Source organism: Bos mutus, chromosome 10 (assembly GCF_027580195.1).
Source record: "Bos mutus isolate GX-2022 chromosome 10, NWIPB_WYAK_1.1, whole genome shotgun sequence".
NCBI classification, from domain to species: domain Eukaryota; kingdom Metazoa; phylum Chordata; class Mammalia; order Artiodactyla; family Bovidae; genus Bos; species Bos mutus.
In genome coordinates, this window is record NC_091626.1 from 50,191,345 (window position 1) to 50,210,354 (window position 19,010).

At 40.0% G+C, this 19,010-nt stretch overlaps 1 protein-coding gene across 1 annotated transcript in view; it reads left to right on the top strand.

The window, feature by feature from the left end:
- Positions 1-201: 201 nt before the first annotated feature.
- Positions 202-19,010, top strand: part of TMOD3 (tropomodulin 3) — an 88,044-nt gene continuing 69,235 nt past the window's right edge. Inside the window, exon 1 of the mRNA XM_005900459.3 lies at positions 202-360. The gene's annotated coding sequence lies outside the window, so the exon portion shown is untranslated. The remainder of the gene's footprint in view (positions 361-19,010) is intronic.

Genomic DNA, 19,010 nt, shown 5'->3' on the forward strand with positions numbered 1-19,010 from the left:
TCAAAGGGTCCAAGGCAGATAATTCCACGAGCAGAGGACGTTTCCTCGGGCTGGTGTTAAGTCTTGGTATTCACAGCCTCTTTCAACGTCCACCAAAAAGAAAATACCAGGGTTTCGCCGAGTCGCGCCCTCCTCGCTCGGACTACAACTCCCAGGATGCCTCCTCGATCTGGGAGTGCGCACGCGCGTCTGGGGGCGGAGTGGGAACCAGCGCCGTCGAGTTGGGGGAACGCCGGCGGGTGGATCCGACCACTCCCTGGGAGGCGGACGCCGGCGGACGGGCGGGTACTGGGAACCGAGCGGCAGGCAGTCCCCGCAGGTTTGTGAAGGAGGTCGGTTGCCGCAGCGGACGCCAGTCAGGTAAGCCCAGTCCGGTGCTTTCCAGGAAGGCCGTCTGCGGGCGCGGGCAGGGAGTCGCACCGGCCATGGTGGCTGAGGCGGGAGAGGTTGCTGCTTTCCAGCCGCCCGGCTTGCGATCTCCTTCCCTACCGATACCACTCGGGGAGCGAGGGGACGCTGGGGGTTGCTTCAGAGCTGACGGGCCGGGGTAGCAGCCGTGGGACGTGTTGGGGCGTCGCCCGCGGTGGAGGCGCGCGAACCCCGAGTTGCTGATGAATCACTCGGGGGCCCGGCCTCGTGGGGTTCGGGACCGGCCCCTTCCCCGCCGGGCTGGAGCTCGCGCGGGCCGCTGTCGTGAGAGCTCGAGGTGCCTGCCCCTTCCCCCTCGCCGGGGTGTAGCTCGGGGGACTAGCGTCTAAAGGTTTTTTTTCACCAAGACTCCTTCAAAGATTTCTGCTTGGTGAAAGTTGGAAAGAAAAAAAAAAAAAAAGCAGGGCACACCCTTTCCTTTTTGATTGAAATCTGGCTTGTCTTGCGTTCCCCCTTTTGATCTATTTGCTGTTAGAATAAGTTCCTGGCTCCCATGCAGGACAGCTGGATCCGGCTGTGAAGTTTGTATGTTGGTTTGTTTTGAGGACGTGACTGGGTCGTTATATTTTTGCTTACAGAAATTGGGGTGTTACCTCTGCAAGCCTGCATCCTGATTACAAACAAGTGAGAACAGACATAGGGGTTTTTTTTTGTTTGTTTGGTTTGGTTTGGGGGGTTTTTTATGTTTAGTTAAGAATCGCATTTCCAACTTGCCCTTGGCTTCTCTTAAAACCAAAAGTCATCTGGTAATGAACATTGCAGTAAAACGTAATCCCAGGAGGTCGTACTTGAACAGGAAATAAGCCTGTGGAGATTTAAACTAGTTATGTGCGGTCTCCCTTGGTTTGTAACATTTTCATGCACTTCGTGTTTCTTTTTTCTGAGAATTCCTTCAGATTAATTTTTCAGATTAAATTGATTAATTAATTGGCCTGTCCAAAAATATATTAGGCTTAGAAAAATAATTTTCTTTAACCTCATTTACCTTTGCTAGTCTCTCCTTCCTAGTCCTAGGCACCTTTTAAAAGTTTTATTTATTTGATTGTTCTGGATCTTCATTGCCTCAGGCAGGCTTTCTCTAGTTGTGGCAAACGGGGGCTGGGGGGGTCTGTTATTCTTCCTTGGGTACGAGGGCTTCTTATTTCGGTGACACAGGTTAAAAGGCCAAGCGACTTTGCAGCACACCGGCTCAGTATTTGTGGCTCTCAGGCTTAGTTACACACCGCCTGTGGAATCTTACCCACCTGTTTCCCCTGCCTTGGGAGACAGACTCTCATCCACTGTATCACCAGGGAAGTCCTTTGGCACCTTTTTTTTTTTTTTAACCCTCTCACTTCTTTAAGAGCCAAAGTTATTTTATTAGAATACTTAGAATCACTTAACACATTTCTAGGAAAGTAAGGAAAAGGGAAAATGTCAGATGCAGTATATTTTGGCTTGTTTAGCTTGCTTGCTTTCAAAGCTCTCAGGATTTCTAGTTTGTTCATCTTTAAAATGAGGTTGTTCGGCCAGATGACCCCAAGATTATCAGCCCTAAATACCTGACTTTAAAAATTCATTTTATTCATTCAGGGAACATTGAGCACACCTGTCATTCCGAGCCCTTGTACTAGGTATAAAGGAACAAAAATAGTTCTTTAGGATGTCACTGACCTAATGCTCAATTTGTGTGTGTTGTTATGACTAATTCCAAAGTTTTGTGGTATATCTTCCAGGTCAAATTACTCTGCAATGAGTAACTTCACCTAAAGTTAAATACTTACAGGTCAAATCCAGTTACAGTGCTCAGATTCCTCTAATCAGATTTTTCAAATTTCAGCTCCTGGTTTATTTAAATGAAACACAGATTCATCACAACAGAAAGGACTTGAATGGGGTAGAGTGACGCTTCTCACCATAAATTACCCAGTGTCTGGTAGCTTTGAAGTGGGGCCTTTGTATCTTCTGGTCAGATAGGGAATACTGTAGTTGCATTGGGAAATGACACTTGGAATATGAAGGGCTGAGAGATGTTTTAGGGTGTTTATAATGACAGTTTAAAGACCAGTGCTGATAGCTGTGATATGAGATGCATAGCAATGGCTTTTTCCAACCCTCTTTCATTATTAAAAATAATAATAATCCTTCTCTCTAACAAAAATAATTTCCTTCCCAAGGTTTTGCCCTTTCTTTTTTCTCTTTTGCTCCTTCCCTTCTCCTTTCTCTTTGTTGTATTCTCTGATCTTTTTTTCCCATCTCTCTTCCTCTTTCACCCTCACACGTTTTCACTCATATTAATTCGGTAATTCACTGATTCAACATGTGTTTTGCCCCCACCTGTACAAGACCCTGTCTTAGGCTTCTGGTGACTACAGACATAGAAGATATATATATATTTTTTTGTCTGAGAGTCTGCTGTCTCCGAGATTAGGCATGTGTACTTGTTTATAGTTCAGAGCACTGTAAGTTTGTCTGTAGGGAATAAAAACATGCTGTAGGAGTTCAGAGGGAGAGATCTTCAACAGTCATGGGAGTAGGTAACAAATGAAGTCATCTTTTTTCCACTAAATGATCATATGCATTCCCCTAGGCTATATACTCTCTATACTGTTTGAATGTATTTATAATATATCTACATAGAATAGAGTGCAACTTCAAAAGTTTATTTGGAACCTGGAGTGAGGTGGCTTTATGAAAATCAGTTAGATCTGAGCACTGTCCTGTGGAGGGTAAGAGGTGGTCAAGATGAAAACAGACCTGGAAAGAGGCACAGAGAACTCAGTGATAACAGTAGAAAAGGTCTCAGTGAGTTTTAGGTGTTTGTGATGTACACTGCTGCTGTTCTTTAGTATATGTTATCTTTTAAAGATCAAATTACCTGGCAAATTATTCTTCATGCTTTTCAGTTGTCCTTAAATTTAAACATACATGACTCTGTCTTGATTGAAGTAGTTGAGAGCCTTATTCTTTGGGTTGTAATAATTGCCAAAATACTATCTCCCATCCTTGCTAACATCCAATTTAGCTGCCTTTTCCTTTCTCAGTTTTATTTCAGACCCTCTAAAATGACAACTATAAAATCATATTAGAAAAAATTTTTTTACCGAACTTCTCACAGTCCATTAGGCATGTATTGAAATTTGTGAATAGTCAAAGTTGATTTGACATTAATGAAACCTGAACATGAACACGTATACTTTTGATCTATATACCTATAGGCATCCGTAACCCACTAGGTGGTTTACAATAACGAAGGAATAGAGAGGTGAATAGCAAGTAATTGAACATGTATGTGTGTGGTATTCTAAAATTTCATTTGAAACAAAATCATTAACTTCTGTCTTGAAGCAGAGTACTACATTGTATTTTTTCTTTTTTTTTTTTTAACTGAGGTATAATTCACATTCCATAGAATGCACACATCTTCAATAGTTCAAGTAGTTCTGTCCATTTTATACACTGTTGTAACTGCTACTAACGAGATAGAACATATTTTTATCACCATAGAAAGTACCCTCATGCCCCTTTCCAGCCATTTCCTTTACACATTCTCCAAAGGCCACCACTTTCTTACTCCCTATTTCTGACACCATAGGTTTGTTTTGCCTAGTCTTGGACTTGACATAAATGGTAACAGAATGTTTCTGAGATTTGTCAGTGTTGTGTGTATCAGTGGTAGGTAGTATCAGTGGTTTCTCTTTTACTGATGGATAGTATTCCATTGTATGAATATACTCCAATTTGTGTATCTCATTTCCTCTTGATGGATATTTGGGCTATTTCTGGATTTGAGTTGTTAGGAATAAAGTTGTTATGAACGTTTTATGAGTCTTGTGTGGATAAGTGTTTTATTTCTCTTTAGAAGTTCCTAAGAGTAGATTTACTGAGTCATAGGGTAAGATGTATGTTTAATTTTATTAAAAAGTTGCCAAACAGGTCTCCAGAGTGGTTTATGTGAGTTCTAGTTGCCAAATTTTAATGTCACCAAATTTTAGTGCCATCAGCCCTTTTTATTTTAGTCATACTAAAGGATATAAAATGGTACCTCACTATAGTTTTAATTTGCTTTCTTTTTTGATGATTAAGGATGTTGAGTGCTTTGCATGCTCAGTGTATCTGATTCTTTGCCATCCCCTGGACTTAGCCCACCGGGCTCCTCTGTCCATGGGATTTGCCAGGCAAGAATACTAGAATGGGTTGCCATCCTCTTCCAGGGGATCTTCCTGACCCAGGGATCGAACTGGGTCTCTCGCATTGCTGGCAGACGCTTTACCCTCTGAGCCACCAGGGAAGCCCCAAGGCTGCTTAGTATTGTTTTAATATAGAAAGCATTCAGTGGGGTCAAGGAATGGTCCTGAGGCCAGCCATCTTTTCAGGGTGAGGAAAGCCAATTTAGCCTTTATAAAGTTAGAGGATCTGCATGTACACATAATGGGTTTTGATACTCTTACCAGTAAGTTCCCCTGCTTAAGTGACATGATTGGTCTGTTAATTTCTATATTCTCTAATGTGGAAGGAAGCAGGAAGGCACCTGCCTTTGTTTAGCACGTGCGCACACACACACACACATATATAAGGCTTCCCTGGTGGCTCAGATGGTAAAGAATCTGCCTGCAATGCAGGAGACCCAGGTTCAGTCCCTCGGTCAGGAAGATCCCCTGGAGAAGGGAATGGCAACTCACTCCATTATTCTTGCCTGGAAATTCCCATGGATAGAGGAGCCTGGTGGGCTACAGTCCACCGGGTCGCTAAGAGTCAGACACAACTGAGCGACTGACACATATATATACACATAGTCATATATATATAAAACCCATGCATTTTAGTTTTCATCTTTCTGCTACACTACTTCAGTCCAATCCTTTTTGACACACAGTTCCTGACTTTGTCTTGAAACAATTTCTAAGGTTGGTTCTTTTTTCTTGGTTATCAGATTATCAGATTTTATTGACTGATAACACAGTAACATTTTAAAAAGAACATCACCTTAATCATATTACTCTAATATAACTATTTTGTTTTTTCTCATTTCCTTCCAGGCTCTGTTCATCCACATACACATTTTTATGGTTGAAATCATAGTGAACATGTCCTTTTCTGTGGTAACCAGTGGACACCGTGTTCTGTATGTGGGTCACCCTTGTCAGTAAAGACAAATAAAGCTGGAGATGGAGATGAGACCACTAGGGGACTTAGCAGTGGGAAACCTTGAAACTAAAGCTTGATTGAAATTGAAGTAGAAGACAGTTGAGATTTTCGAAAATAGAGTTACCCTTCCATGGAAATGCAGGACAACTTTGGTTTCCTTATTCTTTTTCTATTTAATGTATAACAGCTTTCAGTTCAGTTCAGTTCAGTAACAGCTTTATTGAAATATAATTCACATATACAGTTCATGTGATGGAAAGAGCCGACTTATAGGAAAAGAACCTGAAGATAGGGAAGATTGAAGGCAGAAGAAGGGGACGACAGAGGATGAGATGGTTGGATGGCATCACTAATTCAATGGACATGAGTTTGGGCAAACTCCGGGAGATAGTGAAGGACAGGGAAGCCTGGTGTGCTGCAGTCCAGGAGGTTGAGAAGAGTCAGACACGACTCAGCAACTGAACAACAACAGCATACAGTTCACTCACTTAAAGTGTAAAAGACAGTGGATTTCAGTATATTCATAGAGTTGGGTAACCGTCACCACAGTTCATTTTAGAACATTCTCATTACATCAAAAAGTAACCCCATGCCCATTAGTAGTCACTACCCACTTCCTCCCAACCCCCCTAGCCATAAGCAACTGTTGTACTTTCTGTCTATGAATTTGCCTGTTCTGGACATTTCATATAAATGTCATACAATACATCATCTTTTGTGACAGACTTCTTTTGCCCTTATACTCTTTCTTGTTTTTCCTCTTTTTGCTTGTTTTCTATTTATTATTTCACCCTTTTAATAATTCACTTTGAGAATTGTACCACAGGCTAGGTTCCTCCACAGACATGCACCCTTTTTGATCTGTAGAGAGAGACACTCCCTCGGGTATGTGTGCTCAAACACACCTACTGTCTGAGGGAAGAACACAAACACACCAAGACACACTTAAAATCTAAGGTAATTGATACATGGAGATTACTCTTTAAAAATGACAGTTTTACATCTGGGCACATCTAAGCACTAATATCATTACAAGTATGCACATGTGAACATAATTCCTGAAGCGCATGTGAGAAAACGGGTAGAAATATGGTAAGCTGGGAGGAAATGAGGCATGAGTGGACAAGAGTGAATGAGAACTGATGGTAAGTTGAGTTTATTTCAAGTATATTCTCCTGGTGTTAAAACACTTCCTGAAACTATCAATCTGTTAAATCAGTAGCAATCGTCATGTTTGTATTATTTAATATGTACCAATATATTGGCTCAGAGGTTAAAGCGTCTGCCTCCAATGCAGGAGACCCGGGTTCGATCCCTGGGTCAGGAAGATCCCCTGGAGAAGGAAATGGCAACCCACTCCAGTATTCTTGCCTGGAGAATCCCATGGATGGAGGAGCCTGGTAGGCTACAGTCCACGGGGTTCCAAAGAGTCTGACGCGACTGAGTGATTTCACTTTCACTTTCATAGACTTGTATGTAAGATTGTTGTAGTTAGCTTAGATTTGATATACCCAGGATTTATTTTTGTTCATGGTGGGTGATTATTAACCCAAGTTAGTATTCTTAAAGAACTGTTCCCTCCCCCCCCACTTTGTCATAATGGCCTCTGGGCTACTTGGCTTGGCTTGAAGGTGGGATTGGAGGGGTGGTTGGGATGGGGGAGTGGGGAAGTAGGGAAGAAAGATTATTATGATTAGGAAAAATCAGTAAAGGATTATTTAAAAGTCAACCCCCTCCATTTGTTTGTCCCAAAGAACTACAGTATCTTAGAGAAGATGGTAGAACCATACACAGAAATGGACCTTGGTGGATTTACACATTTTTATCTCTACCAAGCCCTCTGTGCAGCTACACCTGCTTTAGCTTTGCCACTTTTGAGCCCCTGTTAGTCCTCCTTGTCAAAGAGTCTCACTTCCTGTTCTCCTCTAAGACATCATTTGCTCTCCACCAGGGTACAGGTCTCGTCACTGCATTCAGCTTCTTAGTTAGCCTTCCCATCTGCCATTTCCTCTTGTCTATCTTTTCCCACTGCTAAATAGGAGTTCTGGCTTATAACTCCTTCTGAGTCAGATACTAGGGGAGCCTCTTCAAAGAAATGTTTGAACCAGTCCCTGAAAGAACGGGTCTCAACGTGAGCAGAGGGTGAAAGGACATTTCAGGTGTAATGAGCAGTGTTATCTGAGGGCTGGAGGCAGAAGAGCAGGGAACCATGTTTACTTCGTTGCTGTAATACAGAGGATCATGTCTTTCCTTTTAAGTTTCTTCCTTTCCTTTCCCTGGCTCCCTTCTCATCCTCCTCCCATCCCTTTTTAACATGTACTTTGATCTTCTAGCTTCAAATATAGCTCCGCCCTGCTATCTGGATACAAGATCCTTCCCTGATCACCCACAGTGATCTCTGAACTTCTGTAGTACTAATTGCTGGTACCATTCTTTTGTCAGTTATTTATATATTGCCTTAATTTAAAAAACAACACACACACACACAAAAGCTTTATGTGCATGTCTCATTTTCCCAAAATAGTTTATTAATCAGGGTTCTTAGGTCTCAGAACACTACCCGCTTAAGCTAGCTTACTCGAAGTTATGGCAGAAAGGCTGGGAGTTATAGCGGGTGTTACCCAGTTAAGGTGCCTGAGCTCCTTGCACCGAACTACAGCTGGAACCCAGAGCAGGCACTTGGAAAGCTCCTGTCCTCCTCCCTCTGAACAGTTTACATGGGCTCTCTTCAGCTTCTGTGCTTCCTCTCCATTCCAGAGCAGTAATTTGGATTTTTTAAAATATCGTCTGTCTTTGTAACTGAGTTTCTTGGTGCCCTCTTAAATCTTACACCTGTGGCAAATGTCCCAGCCCTGCTCCATCCTCTCCTGACTTTCTCTGTTTTCCTTTGGCTTCTGCTTCCCCCTTAGCTTCAGCTTAATTTGTGACTTTGGCTTGCTATGAGGCTGCCTCCAGACTAGACTGGACGACATATGATCTCTCAACTTAGGTTTTGTTTCCCAGCTTTTCAGATTCCTGAAGATGGATTTGATCTTTCTTAGGCTAGGGGTACTCCCTGTACTGAACATCTGTGAGGAAGGAGGCATTGTTATGGCTGTGTGCTTCAAAAGGCCTGAGGTAAGGGAAGTCTCAGACAAGGTGGTTTAGGGTTGGTCATCCCCAGCCCTGCTTACTTTGGTACCAGAGGTCATTGTGTTTTTGTATCTGCACTGCATCTGGCAGATTGACAGCTAAAAAGTAGGTGTGTCTCTTTAGCATCAGTTTATTGCTATGACTTCTGGCCTGGAAAATCCAATGGACGGAGGAACCTGGTAGGCTACAGTCCATGGGGTTGCAGAGTCGGACACGACTGAGCAACTTCACTTTCCACTTTCTGACCATTAGAATTAACTTTGGGGCATAACAGGCAAATCAGAGCAATATTTTTAATATTAAAAATAAATTACCAAAGTTTGTTTTATCATCATTTGAAAGATTTCTCATTTTAGAGCAAATCAACTATTTTTTAAACATTTTTGAAATGTATTTCCTAGTTCAGAAGGAATAGAATATTGATAATCAATTAAATAAAAAGCGATAATAAGTTTTTACTGACTCTGCCCCCAGTCCTATTTGGACTGTTAAAATCAGGTCCTCCCATCATAGATCTCAAATCTTACTGAGTCCCACTCCCTTCTAATTTTGTTATACATTTAGTATCTGCTATGCTGCAAGCCCTGTACTGAGCTGATAATATAAAAATAAATGCCTGCCCTTAAAAGACTCTTGGCCTATGAAGAAAATAGATATTAAGCAACTGATTATATTATGAGATAAATGTTGATAGAAGTGTAGGCAAAGTGGTGACTTAACATCTCTCTTGTGCTGCTTTCTTTGTACATTTGTCATCTCTCACTTTTTTATAATCTTTTTTCAGTCTTCATTGCTCTCACCCAGAATTTTCAATTAATCACTTGGATTATATGGATCTCAATATGATATCTCATTTACCTAGCATGAACCAATGAAGCTATTCCTTTAAAATGAACTTTGAAGATAATGACTTTATTAGCCAAAATTTATCAAACATCTGCTCTATGTCAAGAACTGTTTTGATTTAGATGTATTCATTTGATGAATTAATATATCAGCTGCCTGAGATAGGTACTGTTGTTATTCTCATTTTACAGATGAGAAAACAGAGACAAAAGGTCACTCCCTAGCTTGCCCAAGTTTGCAAAGAGAACTGTCTGTAAGAAGACTAAGTTCTTTTTAAAAATCTATTTTAAATGTCATTTTTGGTAAAATGCATTATAAAGCTCTTCCTGGTCTTAAATTCTTTTAGGATGATTTGGAGGATGTAGAATTCAGAGTTCATTGTGTTCAGCTGAACATGCATACCCTTGTGCATCAGGTATTATTTTGTGCTGCTGATTTGCCTTCTGAGGTTGTTGGCAGTTTGGAGGTAGTTATATTACATTGCCCCACACTTCTGTGTTTTTTTATGGTTTTTCCTTCTCTTGCCTTCAGCTGTGGCTTCTTTTGCCAATTACTGCCATTTCAGCAACTTGGTTCTGTTAGTATGTGGTGTGTAGTATCATAAAAGTAAAAACTGGTAGAAAGTATTTTATAGAGGCAGCATGATAGAGTGTAAAAAACGGATTTTAGGGTCAGGTTCAAATCTCACATCCATTGTTGAGAAGGAAGTTATGTATCCTTGGGCAGGCTCTTTATCCTGAGCCTCAGTTTCATCATCTATGAAATGGGGATAGCAATATTTTAAATATTTTGCCATGAGGAGATGTATTTGCTAAAGTAGCTGACACATAACAGGTATGCAAATAAAAATCATTCCTTTATTTTTCTCTTCATTATGTTGGAGTATGACATATGGCCTCTTTGTTAATCTGAGAACTCAGATTAATGAAAGAAATTTGTTACTAAGATGTAAGAAAGATATAGACAGTCTTATTCTAATACTTAAAAATTTTAGTTTATAGTTGGCATCAAGTGTCCATTTGAATATTATCCTAAACTCCTGTTTTGGGTCTTATACTAAGCTCTTAGTAACCTCCTCCCCTTCTCTGCATTAAATTAAGTGGCCTTTACTCCTTTCTATGTGGCTTTCTTGATTTCCTTTGTTTGCTGTTAAAGGAAAAATGTCCCTAGCCCTTACTAAAAGAACGTATGCCAAGGTGGACATTATGACCTTGGGGACAGTAAACCAAGCATCTTGACCAATAGCAATGATTTCTAAGATTTCCTTTCTTTCATCACTTCCGCTTTTTTCCAACTATCAACAGTCTTAAATATTAGTTTTTCTTTCCACCCCACCCCTTCCATTTCTCCTTTCTCCTGAACTATCCCCACTAGGGGCACAGTTCTATTTCATTAGTTTTATATGGTTTGGTTTTTATTGTATGTATATGTATTTCTCAAAGACTATATTTTGATACTTTTTATTATTATTGGAAGCTCTACTATCGTAATATGATGAAAATTTTCGGCTTTTGCACCAGAGGTTTTGTGCCTTCTGTCTTGAAATTCCAATAAAAACCCGTGGTACCCTCTCCTTACGGGACTGTGAGATGCTTCACCACAAGCAAGTACGCCAGCTCAAGTCACCCCAAAGATTTTTAAACAGTTTTACTGAAGCATAATTTATGTATCATAAAGTTTATCCACTTTAAGTGTACAATTCAGTAACAGCAAATAACTTTCTCTTCTCAAAAAATATTGAGTGCTGTCTTTAGTCTATAGGAGGATAGTCATCTTGGCCTTCTCCCTTTCTGTTCCTGAGATCACTTGTGGTGGGCTGTGTGATCTTGCTCCTGGTTGCCAAGTGGTTACTTACGTGTCTCCATCTGTTGATCATTGCTTCAGTTATTCACTTGGGATACCATAGTATCTCATCAACGGTGTTGTTCTCTATGCTTGGGACACAAAGTCAAAGTGTTGGGATAGTGCTGTTTTCTTGAAGAATGGCTCCTTTTGGCATTAAGTGAGGGAACTCATTCTTTGCTGTTAGGTGTTCTTCACCTGTTGAGAATTATACCCTAATTCCTACCCTTTGAGACATTAGGACATGTTATGTAAATTATAGGCATGTGCCTCTCCAAACATAACTGCTTCTCTATGTTAGTCTGAAAATTAATTGCTATGGCAAAGCTTGGTGTGTCCCTGGTCTCCTGAAATTGATTAGGGTAAAATGAGTGGTGTCCCTAAAAGTCACACGTGTGCTACTTCTCCAATGTTAGGTATGAAATACTTCACCATGTAGGAGTAAGGCACAGTCCAAGGGGAGCATGCATTCATAGCAGACAGGGCACCAGACACCTGAGTTAATGAAAGTGCTGGGGCTAAATGGGGTGGTGCATCTTGAGCGTTGTTAACCTTCAGGGTGGAAAAGAGGCCACGTAGCCTGGGAGGAGCTAGGAAAGGCTTTGAGGAAGATGGACTTGAGCTAATCTTTGAAGGGTATGCAAATTTGGATAGGATGGAGAAGTGAAATTTGGCACTGGGGTAGGGAGGATTATTGAAGAGAAGTGCAGTCCATTTGGGGCAACAAATGAGCCACAGATGTAAAGGTGAACTTTAGGATATTTGTGTGACCTTGAGCCAGCTTGATTAGACCTGAAGATTCCTAATAATCCTTAGTTAAAAAGTAGAAAGGTGGAGTTTTAGGAAAATCACCCAAGAAACTGTCAAAATACAAACCATTAACAAATAAAAATGAATTCTAAGCAAACAAGTGTAATGTAGAAGCACTGTTTGAGGAAGCGTAGTTGGGTGACTATGATCAAGATCGTTAGAGCAGGAAAGCAAAAGCTTACGTCAGGCAAGGAGTTCATTTGTCCCTAGGAAAGAGGGCTTGGTAAAGCATTGTTTTCACTTCCTCTCTTTATGAGACTCCAGAAATTTTCCTAGGTACTGGAACCATTCCTGGGATGAGGCAGAGTCCAGAAACAGAAATCTTTAAAGGCCTGCACAGAACTTTGGGAAAGCTAAAGTGATTCCTCTTGATGTTTCCTTAGAGAAAAACACCCCAAAACTGGCCCCTTCCCAGTTTGAGTTTTAATTATATAAGGCCTTTGGTCCCAAGCTTCTGGAGCTTTGGAGAATTGATAATTATATATCTCTTTAAATGATTTTTGCTATTGGTCTCATAAATTGTTAGATTTTCCCCTTAATGTTCTGAAATTCTTTTAACAGTACTCTTTTTTTTTTAATTTATTTTATTTTATTTTTTAGCTGTACAATATTGTACTGGTTTTGCCATATATCAACATGAATCTGCCACACTCTTTAATGAAACTTTTTGTTATGGCATGCATAAACTCAGAGGCAATATTTGTCACTGTTTTTCATACACAACTGCAAAGTAAAATGAATGATTTATTTGTTATTTAAATTAAAAATTACATGTGCGTGATACAGAACTCAAAAGGGTCCGCTGGAGATCTAGTGCACACTCTCCCTGTTTCTTTAGTTCTCTAATTTGTCTCTGGTTCTTATGAGCCCTTCCAGAGTTGGTTCCAAGGCCCTTATTTTTAAAACTTGAGTGATCCTAGACTTTTAGAAAGACCATAAGGATCATTTGTTTACCATTAGTATTTTTTGTGGTAATAGAGAAAAGTGCCAGATTTGAGGAATGGACATGGATGAATTAATGGGGTTAATTGAGTCACTCAATCTAAAATTTCTTTGACTATCACCTTCTGAAACTAAAGCATTTATGAAGCCTGTTTCCCAAACACCTCTTTCCTAGATTCTAAATCTGTTTTCCCAATCTATTTTCCTTGTTCTAAAGTCTTTTCCCTAATATCTTCTAGTACTGTCCTATTTTTGAGTGTCTTGGTTTTAAATTTTAATTGAAATAGAGACAGAAGTTACTTGTAAATTTATTTTTAAAAGAAAAAATGAAGTAACAAGGCAGAAGTGCATATGCTGCTTTATACTTCAGCATTTTTACTATATTAATAAAATTTGTATTTAATTTTGTGACTAAAATTCTTTTGCATTCATTCTTATGATTTATTATGTATTGGGAATTCATATTTTCATAGAACCATTTCTAATTTTATTTTGGAAAAATAGGAAATGATCTGTAGAAATTTGCTTTATTTGGCAACTTTCCAAGAAAGCATTTATTAATATGGTCATTCCACTTTAACTTCTTCTCTAGTGCATAACAACATAGGCCCATGTTTGACTTCATTATTTACTTTTTTTGTTGTTTAATCTGTTCTTGTTTTCCAAGTCGCTTTCCTAAAGTGTTTCACTTTGTGGTTTTTGAGCTTACCTAGCATGATTCAGAGAAGGCAATGGCACCTCACTCCAGTACTCTTGCCTGGAAAATCCCATGGACGGAGGAGCCTGGTGGGCCGCAGTCCATGGGATCGCCAAGAGTCGGACATGACTGAGTGACTTCACCTTGACTTTTCACTTTCATGCATTGGAGAAGGAAATGGCAACCCACTCCAGTGTTCTTGCCTGGAGAATCCCAGGGACGGCAGAGCTGGTGGGCTGCCGTCTATGGGGTCTCACAGAATCGGACACGACTGAAGCGACTTAGCAGCAGCAGCAGCATGATTCAGCACTCATATTTTCCCTTTCTGCTTATACATTGTTCATCCTGACAGCGATAAGGGCAAGTTACTATTTTTTCCCTCAAGTTTGGTTAGTATTTCTTTAAGATCACAGACATTAGAGCTAGAAGAGACCTGAGGACATTGGAGTTGGGAATGAAGTTAATAGGCTTCATCCCTTTCCCACTTCTCATCTGTTGGTAGTGGCTGCCTGAAGACTGAGGAGAGTTTACGCTGACTGGGAGAAGGCTGTTTGATTTGCTGTGTCTGGACCTGGAGGAGTCTATTGTCAGAACTAAGACATATCTTGGTTATTCCTCATCTAGCCTGAAAAACTGAGAAGGGAAGTAACTTGCTCAAAGTCACAGAGCCCTTACGTCCATGGATCTACTGACCCCCAATGTTTGGAACTAAATGCTAAGCTTTTCTCTCCCCAAGAATTCTGGATTACTTTCTGTATTTTTTGGTTTGTGTTTGTTTTTTTCTCCTTGAGGGATAAGTGAATTCTATTAAGTATTGGGTTGGCCAAAAAGTTTGCTTATTTTTTTCCATACCATGGCTCTAGTTGTGCTCGGTTGTCTTTAACTTCATTTAAGACAGTTTTGTTAGATTGTATTGTGACAGCTGTTATATCAGTGTGGCATTAAAAAAAAAACAAAACAAAATAGGTCAGTTTTTATGTAGCCATTTTAATATTGAAGGTGGAAGGAAAAGAGCATTTTCAGCATATTATGCTATATTATTTCAAGAAAGGTAAAAACACAATTGAAATGTGAAAAAAGATTTGTGCAGCATATGGAGAAAGTACTATGATTGAACATGTCAAAAGTGGTTTGCAAAGTTTCATGGTGGAAATTTCTCACTGAACAGTGCTCCAGTCAGTTGACACTGATAGTGATCAAATAGAACAGTCAGCATTATACCATGTGGGAGACAGCCAACATACTCAAATCATCCAAATCAAGCATTGAGAATCATGTGCACCAGCTTGGTTATGTTTATCGGTGGTTATGTTAATGGTTTTCACGTAAGTTAAGTGAAAAACCTTGATTGTGTTTCTGCATGTGATTCTCTAAAACATAATGAGAGTGTTCTGTTTTTAAAACAAATTGTGATGGTGATGAAAACTGGACACTGTACAATGTGGGGAAGTGCAGTGAACCACCACCAACCACACCAAAGATCGGTCTTTATCTAAAGAAGTTGATATTGTGTACATGGTGGAACTGGAAGGGAGTCCTCTATTAGGAGCTCCTTCTGAAAAACCAAATGATTCATTCCAACAAGTACTGCTCCCAGTTAGACCAACTGAAAGCAGCACTCAATGAGAAGTGTCCAGAATTAGTCAACAGAAAACCCAAAGTCTTCTGTCAAGATAACGCAAGATTGCATGTTTCTTTGATGGCTAGGCAAACACTATTACAAACACTATTGGCTGGGAAGTTCTGATTCGTTTGTTCTGTTCACCAGACGTTGAACCTTCAGAGTCCATTTATTTTGGTCTTTACCATGTTCTCTAAGTGGAAAAAAATTCAATTCTCTGGAAGATTGTAAAAAGTACCTGGAACACTTCTTTGCTCAAAAAGATAAAATGTTTTAGAAAGATGGAATTATGAAGTTCCTTGAAAAATGACAGAAGGTAGTGATACAAAATGGTGAATATGTTGTTCAATGAGGTTTTTGGCGAAAATGAAAAATGTGTCTTTTATTTTTACTTAAAAACCCAAGGAACTTTTTTGCTAACCCAATATTTCAATTTGTCATAGTCTGTTGTGTCTTCAGGAAAGACTCAGAAGTTTTCATCAGGCAGTTTAGAAATAAAATTTTCCTCATTCTAGGAAAGAAAGGGGACTTGAGTTATAGTCTAGCTAAAACTGAGAACTTTCTTTTCACTTATTTTTAAGACTGAAAAGTTTTCCTATTAAACTTTTAAAACTTGCTATATTTTCCTCATTACAATACAACCAGACTTACCCTCCAAAAAAGGTGGGGGAAGGTAGAATTTTAGTAGAAAGGATGAATTTTATTAGAGATTGTTGGTTCAAAACAAAATCTGGTCTGGAAGGATTAAAACACTAGCAGATATATCACCTGTACTAGTTGACATTTGGGGCAAGATTGTGCATTATTTTGTAATTACAGATACAAGTATCACAACACAGATAACAATAGTAGCTGTATTCTGTGTGTATGTTATGGATATGGGCTTATTGTGATGGCTTCAGTTCAGTTCAGTTGCTCAGTCATGTCTGACTCTTTGCGACCCCATGAATTGCAGCACGCCAGGCCTCCCTGTCCATCACCAACTCCCAGAGTTCACTCAAACTCACATCCATCGAGTCAGTGATGCCATCCAGCCATCTCATCCTCTTTCATCCCCTTCTCCTCCTGCCCCCAATCCTTCCCAGCATCAGAGTCTTTTCCAATGAGTCAACTCTTCACATGAGGTGGCCAGAGCACTGGAGTTTCAGCCTTAGCATCATTCCTTCCAAAGAAATCCCAGGGCTGATCTCCTTCAAAATGGACTGGTTGGATCTCCTTGCAGTCCAAGGGACTCTCAAGAGTCTTCTCCAACACCACAGTTCAAAAGCATCAATTCTTCGGCGTTCAGCTTTCTTCACAGTCCAACTCTCACATCCATACATGACCACAGGAAAAACCATAGCCTTGACCAGACGGACCTTTGCTGGCAAAGTAATGTCTCTGCTTTTGAATATGCTGTCTAACTTTCCTTCCAAGGAGTAAGTGTCTTTTAATTTCATGGCTGCAGTCACCATCTGCAGTGATTTTGGAGCCCCCCAAAATAAAGTCTGACACTGTTTCCCCATTTATTTCCTATGAAGTGATGGGACCAGATGCCATGATCTTCGTTTTCTGAATGTTGAGCTTTAAGCCAACTTTTCCTTCTCCACTTTCACTTTCATCAAGAGGCTCTTTAGTTCCTCTTCACTTTCTGCCATAAGGGTGATGTCATCTGCATATCTGAGGTTATTGATATTTCTCCCGGCAATCTTGATTCCAGCTGTGCTTCTTCCAGCCCAGTGTTTCTCATGATGTACTCTGCATATACGTTAAAGAAGCAGGGTGACAATATACAGCCTTGACATACTCCTTTTCCTATTTGGAACCATTCTGTTGTTCCATGTCCAGTTCGAACTGTTGTTTCCTGACCTGCATATAGGTTTCTCAAGAGGCAAGTAAGGTTGTCTGGTATTCCCATCTCTTTCAGAATTTTCTACAGTTTATTGTGATCCACACAGTAAAAGGCTTTGGCATAGTCAATAAAGCATAAATAGATGTTTTTCTGGAACTCTCTTGCTTTTTAAGCTTTTTTGATGGCTTAGATTAGTTCTAATAATTCCTTAGAGCACTTCGTCCCATGTTTTACCAAAACCTTCACTTTTTTAAGTCTCGCAAATGCTGAGACAGCTTTCACACAAAGTATTTTGATACCTTATTAAAAATGTTAGTCAGCAGGTCTGCAAGTATTGCTAGCAACACTTATGTACATCTTCATATAGTCACATTTTGTTGAGAACAGTGGATTTCTCCCAGGATAGTTTCCTCATTCAGAAGTTTGTTTTTCTATAGAAACACATTTTCAGTTAAACAGTGAATGATGTACTTCTTAATCCTTTTCTGTGGTACAATTATTGATACATAGCATTGCTGTAGGATAAGGTTGTACATACCTGTGGATGTTAAAAGGGAGTGGAGAAGGAGCAGTGAAGAGACATCCCAGTGATGGATTCATCTAATGTACCACCTGGGCTGTACTCTTAGGATGGAAAGTGGCAAGAGAGGGTCTGAGGGAGAATCAAATTTACTTTCATTGTGTGCCCCACTTGCTGGTCACCACATTGGCATATTGAGAGAGCTCAGCAGTGTATCTGAAGAAAACTTTGCAGTGTTGAGTTTGAATCTGCATTTATCAGTAAATTTTGCCCTGTCTTTGCCATGTTTTTGCCCTGTTTTTGCCATGTCTTTGATTCTTATGATCTTTAGATTTCATTTTGACAAATATTATATATTAATGCATATACATGGAATCTAGAAAAATGGTTCAGATGAACTTATTAGCAGGGCAGGAATGGAGATGCAGAGGTGAAGAAAAGACATGTGGACACAGCAGGGGAAGGAAAGGGTAGGGCAAATTTGGAGATTATCACTGACATATATACACTACCATGTGTAAGATAGCTAGCTAGTGGGAAGATGCTATATAGCACAGGGAGCTCAACTCGGTGCTCTATGATGACCTAGCAAGGTGGGATGTGGGGTGGGGTGGGAGGGAGGCTCAAGAGGGAGGAGATATATGTATACATATCGCTGATTCACTTTGTTGTACAGCAAAAACTGACACTACATTGTAAAGCAATTATACTCCAATAATAAAATTAAAAAAAAAATCCAGTTTGATATACAAGCAGCTCATGGAGCTCAATATCAGAAAAATAAATGACCCAATCAAAAAATGGGCTGAAGAACTAAACAGACATTTCTCCAAAGAAGACATACAGATGGCTAACAAACACATGAAAAGATGCTCAACATCACTCATCAGAGAAATGCAAATCGAAGCCACAATGAGGTACTATCTCATGCCAGTCAGAATGGCTGCTATCAAAAAGTCTACAAACAATAAATGCTGGAGAGGGTGTGGAGAAAAGGGAACCCTCTTACACTGTTGATGGGTATGTAAGCCAGTACAGCCACTATGCAGAACAGTGTGGCGATTCCTTAAAAAACTGGAAATCGAACTGCCATACGACCCAGCAGCCCCACTGCTGAACATACAAACCAAAGAAACCAGAATTGAAAGAAACATGTGCATCCCAATGTTCATTGCACCACTGTTTATAATAGCTAGGACATGGAAGCAACCTA